The following is an 8,234-nucleotide window of genomic DNA, read 5'->3' on the forward strand; positions in this document are numbered from 1 at the left end:
GAGTGTTTTTGAAGCTCAGCATGGTGTTTTCGGTCGTCGCCATCTTGCCTCCACCGAATAGGTGGTTTACACTTCTGCGTAAAATTGATGCAGAAGCTACGGCAACAGTGCAGACCCCAGCTAGCACCTCCCCAGGAATGTGACTACACGCTGCGGCGATGCTGACTGCAAGAGCTACGATTGGTCCGTTTGGTGGTAGCATGTTTCTGCTTCAGTATTTGTGGTTGCTTCTCCATTTCCACAATTTTTGAATTGATTGTTTTGGATCAATGAAAATGGAAGAGATCAAGGAAAGGTTAACTGAGGAGGTTCGTGGGTGCAAACATTTGTATGACCCGTGTCCCCCAACAAAAGTTAACCCAAAAAGGCAAAAAATACAATACACACATTCTGGTGGCGTTTTTACAGAGCGAGCCTGACTGATGAGGTATAAATGGCTCGCAGCGGCATAAGTTACGTACTGTACATAGGCTACAGCGTCTAGTCACAGTATTTTAAATAAATCCTACAGATTTATGCAGAAATTTGAGCCATGATATAATTTTTACATGCGAGTCAAATAAAATTTCTCTCTCGCTTAAGATATCAAAATTGCTTTACGTAGCGGGCATTAAACATGTTTATTTCTACTGAAAGGCAGAAACTACACGCGCTGCTGAAAATCTTGACCTTTCTACATTTCTATAATATAAAAAGCATTCACGATGTGTGGCTCAGTTATAAGAGGGAAAACAAAAAAAGATCTGCTTTGTCTATCCAGGAAACCCTCCAAAAAGAAAAGAGGCGGTCACATTCCAGTTGGAGTCTCAATACGAAGAGATGGCACAGTTAATGCCTGTGTTTTCCAGACCAGATCTACAGTAGGAGGCACATTTCAGCTTTCTTAAGAGAACAATAGCCTGTGAGAGATGATCAGCCACAACATTAAAACCACTGACATGAGAAGTAAATAACATCAACCATCTTGTGACAATGCAGTGTTCTGCTGGGAAACTTTTGGACCTGGCATTTGTGTGGATGTTAATGTACCACCCACCTAGACCAGACCAGGAATCCCCACCTCATAACAATGACACTCCTTGATGACAGCAGCCATCCCCAGCAGGATGCAGCCTGACGCAGGCAAAAACAGTTTAGGAACAACCTAACAACTTTGCTCTGGAGGTTTCAGGCCGGTTTTTGTAAAGCGTCTTGAGACAATGTGTCTAATAAATAAAATTGAATTGAAAACTGAATTGAATTGAAAAAACATGGAAAACCGAACAAGGATTGATCCTCCCACGCAAACTCACTATATCCCAAACTGATAAAGTATCCCCTCCAATCAAAGGCCCCCGCTGACAAAATCCTGCTTCCAGGCACCACAGGCAGACACCCTCATGTCCATTCTTTGATGAGTCATAACTGTTTTGGAAACACAAGGGAGACCAACACAATATTAAGAAGGTGGTCATAATGTTATGCCTCGTTAGTACATACAGAAAGTAATAATAGAAAGTCTATGTTAATGTATGGTATGTGCCATCTCATATCTTGTTAATGATCGGTTGGTTGTCCCTGAAAGGTCCCTGTTTCAAATGCTGTCCCCGACCACTTATTAAAGACATAAGGACTCAAATGGTAAAAGTGATTAGATCTGATAGCACTTCTTACTCCAGAGAAAGAGTAAAGGCGTCCATGACCTCTACTCCATTTATCTTCTGTTCGTCTCTCAGCAGCCCGACCAACGGCAATCGTGGAAATTTAGCCCCTTTACACGTCTGTCCTTTCGCTGCTATCTTTCATGTCTACACGGACCTCTCTGTCCATGTGTCTAATAAATGTCAAAAATTCAAAAGGGAGCCTGATCCGCTCCGTCTTTGTATAAAAAGCGTTGTTTAAAAGCACAAAAGGAGACGAGGCTCGGTGTACCTGGAGCCCCGTGTTCCACTGGCACACACTCTATCTGCCCTCTATTTTTAGCTGCAGAACACATTGTTAAGGGTTCATTGTTAATGTATTGTGTTCAAGTCACAGAAAGTGGAGCAGCGTGCCAGGCAGGCTCCCACAAGGCAGAGTCACCTTGGCCCCCATCAGAAAGTAGCTGTGATTAAAACTGAACCCTGCTGAGAAAACACAACCAAATCAGCTCATGATTATAGAGTTAGCACTGAGGCCTGTATGAACACAGGACAACATTCATCAGCAGTCATCTGCTAAATATCTACTAATACTCACAAATACATGAGGATTACAGCAACAACTAGTTATTTTTAGTGAAGCTGTCTGTGTTCTGATCACTACTAGAGCTATGGACAGCTTGGACATATTAGCCCCTGTTTTATTTATTTGTCTGGGTTTGATGGAGCTCAGAGATACAAGCAAGGCATTTTGGTGAGTAATGGTACGTCTGCACTACAAGCAAACATTGTTGCCGAGTAGCTGTCGGGTCTTTGCGACCCCATCACACGGTTGTTTATAACGGGCTTTGATTCTATCGATAACACATCAACAGGTAAAGCAAACTTTGGACATCAGTTTGTCGCTTTCTATTGCTGGCCTCCATTAAAGATGCCTTGTAGCTTTCTGCTCTCCGACTGCTTGTCTGAATGCACCATACTCAGTGTGTTTACATGCAGAGCTTATTCGAGCTATGCTCAAAATTCGGCTTTCTCGCTACAGTCCTTGTCCCAGTTTACATGCAGCGTGAGAAAATCGAATAACTGTTCTCCTCCTCCACATTCGGTAAACTGCGGTTACTATATGCATGCCAGAGTAAATCGCATTCCAATCGCATTATCTGGGTGTCTCAATCGGATAATGAGAACTCCGATTTTAATCGGAGTAACACGTTTACATACGCTTAAGTTCTCCTGTTATAGTCCGATTAAGGCAATAATTTGTTTTTTTCACGCGCATGTAAACGCACTGACTGAAACATGATAAAATCCTGACGAGTGGTTTTGAAGCTCAGTGTGGTGCCTCAGGCCGTCGCCATCTTGCCAATGTCAGACTCCACTGATCTCTTAGCTAATTCAAAAACTGAGGTGGATTTTATTGGGAGGTGAGACTGATACGCAGCAACCTGTGAGGACATCATCATGTCAGTCAAAGCAGCCACGTCATGAAAGTAGAAATTAGATAAATAAAAGGAACTAATAGTCCTAATTTGTCCACTAGGGGTCTCACTACTTACGTCAGAGTTGCGGAAATAAGGACAACATTTGCCAGCAATGTGCCCAAATATTATATATACTTTAATATATTTTTCTTAAGACATTTCAGGTTGTTCATAAAATATTTTGTAAAAGAATAAATGTAAACATTTTCGTTATGTACCTGTTTGAACTAAACAAAGGGAAACATTTGGAGTTATCTTTATTTATACCTTATTATGATATAAAAATTAGTTAGGCACCCCTGGTCTACAGGAAGCCCAGTCATTTTTGCACACATTAATTGTAAGGATTGCCAGATTGCAAAATAATAATAAAAATAACATGTAATACAACTCATTATTGGTTCATTGAAAGTTAATTACCCATCATTTTCCATAGAAGAGGACTAAGCCCTGAGTTGCAGCCTTGTACGACTGCATAGTCCATATACTGTATCTGGTTCAGTTTGTATCTGGTATGGAAAACAAAGAAAGCTGAAGGAGGCAATCAGTAGGACCAGCTTGTCATTTCAAACGTCTTCATTGTATCATTACTGGTCTGGTCTGATTATGCTGATTATCCTTGTTGAGGGAAAATGGTTTGAGGCTGAAGTAAAACATGTCAACATGTCACAGCAGGGATATTGTTTTGCAAACATTTCACCCACATAAACCAACTAAAAGCAGAGCTATAGTATATAGCTATAGCTATCAACTAAATTGATCAGTTAAAATGTATAAATTATAAAATGTATAAATTATGATCAAGTTTGTCGAGGAAGCAGAGCTTATTGTGAAGCACTGAACAGCGACAGAAACAGTTCAACCTGTGCCTCAAAGCATCAGGCAGTTTCAAGGCTGTCACTGATGAAATACCTAATTTAAAAAGCGATAGATAAATAAGCAACAAAAAGAAAAGAAAAAGAAAAAAAGCTCAAATGAACTTTCAGACATTCACAGGATTGTTTTGCTTCTTGGAATTACATTGAAAGACTAATAGTATTCCACAGAGAAATAAACATCATATGAAGCCTTGGAGGGGCAGCGCTGTGCATGCATTCACCCTGGTTTTTGTGTGCGAACTCTTTCTTAAACATGTGCATATGCACACGTTACACTGAAGGTTAAATCCAAACCTTCACAACCATATAGCTCAAGGCTGCAGAACGTGTCACTGTAAAGCTGCTGAATGCTTCTGTTCTTCACTAGCTTTTTTTTCCGCCCGCATCTTGAGAATAGAATAAATTCCATCAGGTGAATGTTTGATTAATTTTCTTAAGTATTGCTTTAATTACTTTAATTTTTTGTGGATTAGTCATTCAGAGCGACTCTCTCCATTAAGGTAAGGTCAAAAGTTCAGCTCCTCGTTGAATTTTTTTCCCCTTCTTTTGAATCTTTTTCTCTATTTCTGTTAATGGCACTTCTTTGCTATGATGGTTCCCGTCTCCTTTCAACAAGCTTAATTTAGATCAGAGTGGACAGAGAACCACGACGTCCAACAAACCAGGAACATAAAGTATACATTCATGGGTTACTTCCAGATCTGCAAAGTACAAGGAGAGATGGTTTCTTAGCCTCCCTCCTGTAAAGCTTACAAGCATTATGACCACCTTCCTAACACTGTGTAGGTCTCCACTGTGCCTCCAAAAACAGTTGCGACTCATCAGAGAATGGACTTCTGAGGGTGTCATGTGGTGTCTGGCAACAGGATATTGTTGGTGGGTCCTATGGGTTGGGGGGAGGGGTCTCTGCAGATATTTCAGTTTTTAATCTCAGTGACTTTGGAGGCCAGGTCAACAACTTGTGCTGTCCTTGTCCTAAACCATTTTTGTGTATGTGTCTGTGTCAGGCTGCATCCTGTTGGGGACGGTAACTGCCATCAGGGAGTGTCTTTGCTATGGGGTTATGGGGTGGGGGTGCCTCGTCTGGTCAATGTGTGTGGTACATGTATAAGTCACATCTAGATGAATGCCAGGTCCAAAAGTTTCCCAGCAGAACACTGAATTGTCACTGGATGGTCAGTATTGTTTACTTCTCCTGTCAGTGGTCATAATATTATGCCTGATCGGTGTATAGTCTCATCTTTCAGATTTACACCTCAAGGTTTGATGAGAGGATTAATGCCAACCTACGTCTTATAAAATGTCAAGCATGTGGATGAGGTGGAACTCGAAGCAACCTTGGGCAAGGTACTGGACCAGGTGGCAGGGAGATTAAACAGCACTCCCAGTTATAATATTGTGTACACATTATTGTTCCAGAAACCTGGTTGGAGGCACCTACCGATATCCAAGTGACGTAAAACCTTTGTACTGTGGGATGTAAACACTTTATCTGGGTTGTTGGCTTTGGTACCAGTGCAGCTCTTTGGCTGTATTATGTCTCACTGTTTCCTGGAATATATAACTCACCTGGATTGAAGTTTTGATTCCTGGTCCCTCTGGGGCTAAATCCTTGTGATGCTTTAGAAACCCTGTATTTCCCATTTAGCATCATCACAGGGTTGACTTGTCAGGCAGTTGTGAAGTGTCTTTGATGCTAGTTTTTGTGTTGTGTCCTCCCATTAGTTGGATTTCTCTTCTGATTCAGGTGTGGCCAGCTGTGTATGACAGTTTGTAGCTCCTCCTAGCTTCCTAGCTAATAATAGCTCTTCCTATCTTCCTAGCCTCCCAACTAATAGTAGTGCTCCTAGTCTTCCAGCTAATAGCAGAGCTCCCAGCCTACCAGCTAATAGTAGTGCTCCTAGCCTTCCAGCTAACTCAGCTCTCCCTAACTTCCTAGCTGCCCAGCTAATAGTAGCTCTGCCTAGCTTCAGCTACCCAGCTAATAGTAGCCCATTCTAGCTACCTAGCCTCTCGGCTAATAGAAGCTTTTCCTAGCTTTTCCTAGCTTCCTAGCCTATTCCGGGATATAGAAATGATCCTGCCTATTCCTAGTCAGCTTTTCTGTTTTCCTCTTTTGACTACCAAATACAGACTACTCCCGTGTGCTGGTATGGAGAGTCATTTGCTAACTTTTGCCTGAACTTATGATAATTTTAGCTTCATGTTAGCTACATCAGAGCTTCCCGATATGTTTATATTTCTCAATCACATATTTAATATTAGCATGAAAACAATTACTTTCATAACTCAGATATAATACTGTATGAATGTAACACAAGCCGTCCCACTCAGCTGCTATCATGGGACTCGTTAATCTCTGTCTGCAGAGGTGATGCTAGTCAAAACAAGCATGGAGTCTGGCGTCCAGACCTAACTGGGGGTAACAGGAATGAAAGTAAGAGGCTGAGATGTTGGAACCTGCTCTGAAATAACAACACAGCCCGAACGCCGTTCAGAATAATGCAGAAATGTGACACATGCTGATGAACAGCCAGGCCTTTTAAATGTCAGATCCTGAATATGAAAACCTAGATAAAACCTGAGCACACTCACTGTGTGTAAAACTGCCCTTTCACAGCTACTGTGTTTCAATATAGATCATTTAGACTGACCCACTTACATTACATTATTGTGCATATCATTTTTTAAATTTATAATAAAAAGCTTTTGTATGTGCTGGCCCTTTATCATAATATCTAAGAGCTCTCTCCGTTTCCGTGAGAGTACTTCACACTGGTAGTATTGCGAGGACATACACACACAAACACATAATAGAATATACTGCAGGGGTCTCATCGGATAATACTTCCTCCTCTCGTCTCTGCTTGTGCCTCTGTCTCTTCTCAAATGTGATATTGTCAAGCGGCTGCAGCCGAGACATTCGTCCGGAGGAGAGGACGACGCTGGGCCTCCGAGAAATAACCGGGAAGGAAGACAAGTCAGCGCTTGAACATGTAACATCGATACACTTATGACTGATAAAGCAATCCCGCTCTGCTTCGTAACATTACCTAAGTGGAGTGCCAGCAAAACATTATTGGGCTGCACGGCCGGGCCTTTCATCTAATGCCACGTAATATAATAATGTGATACTTTATTGATCCTCGCCAGAGAAAAAAATGACTTTTCTCTTCCTTATCATTGTTCATAAAGAAGTCAGAGGTCAGTGCAGCTGCTGAGGATCAACCAGGGAGAGGCCACTTCCCCTTATTTTCAGACTTGTAGCTGGCCGTAGCTAGTGCTAAAGGCTGAATATTAATGACGCCAGCTGATCCAAATTCACACAAGGTAGTTATTTTTGTGGTAGGGATAATCCAGTGAAGTGAGTGGCAGGAACTTCTCTGACTATCTTTACCGTATATGTTAATATCTTAAACGTAGATAATGTAACAGCTTAATGTCTTATGTCATAAAGGAAAGAGACAAACATCTACAGGTGTCAATACAGTGTTAATCTGCACCAGCTTTTCATCCAATATCACCGACAGCGAGGCCAAGAGCAACGTTACCATTAAGTTGAGTGTTGTCAACCACAACATTATGACCACTGACAGGTTCAACTTGTGACAATTCAATGTTCTGCTGGGAAACTTTTGGACCTTTTGGCATTCGTGTGGAGGTTGCTTAGAGATGTCCCAGCCTCCTAGATCAGATCAGGAACCCCCCACCCCATAGCAATGACACTCCATGATGGCAGCCATTACCAGCAGCCAGACACAAAAACATGAAGAACAGCTCAAAGTGTTGATTCACCAGATCCCAAACTGATCAAGTACCTGTAGGATGATCCACAGAGGGCCCTCAACCCACAGAACCCAAAATCAGTCTGTTTCAGACACCACATGACTCCCTCAGAAGGTCCATGTCCATTCTCTGATGAGTCACAGCTGTTTTGGAGGCACAAGGGAGACCTACACGATATTAGGAAGGTGGTCATAATGTTACGCCTGATCAGTGTGTGACTGGTCTCTTAATGAAACTGCGCGATGACAGACGAAACTTTTTAAAGCAGCATTCCCATCAAACCTACAGCACCCGTCCATTTCTTCAACCTCAGTCTCTTCAATCAAAGGAATGCGGTCCGTGTCACCATGTGACCCCCCACCCCCCACCACGTAACAATAATGCAATAACATTAATGTAACTGGGTAATAACAAGAGGGGCTGAATTGCTCCCTGGACGATGGAGCGGAGAGGAAATGATCATAACATGC

The sequence above is a fragment of the Mugil cephalus genome, chromosome 10 (assembly GCF_022458985.1).
Source record: "Mugil cephalus isolate CIBA_MC_2020 chromosome 10, CIBA_Mcephalus_1.1, whole genome shotgun sequence".
Lineage (NCBI taxonomy): Eukaryota > Metazoa > Chordata > Actinopteri > Mugiliformes > Mugilidae > Mugil > Mugil cephalus.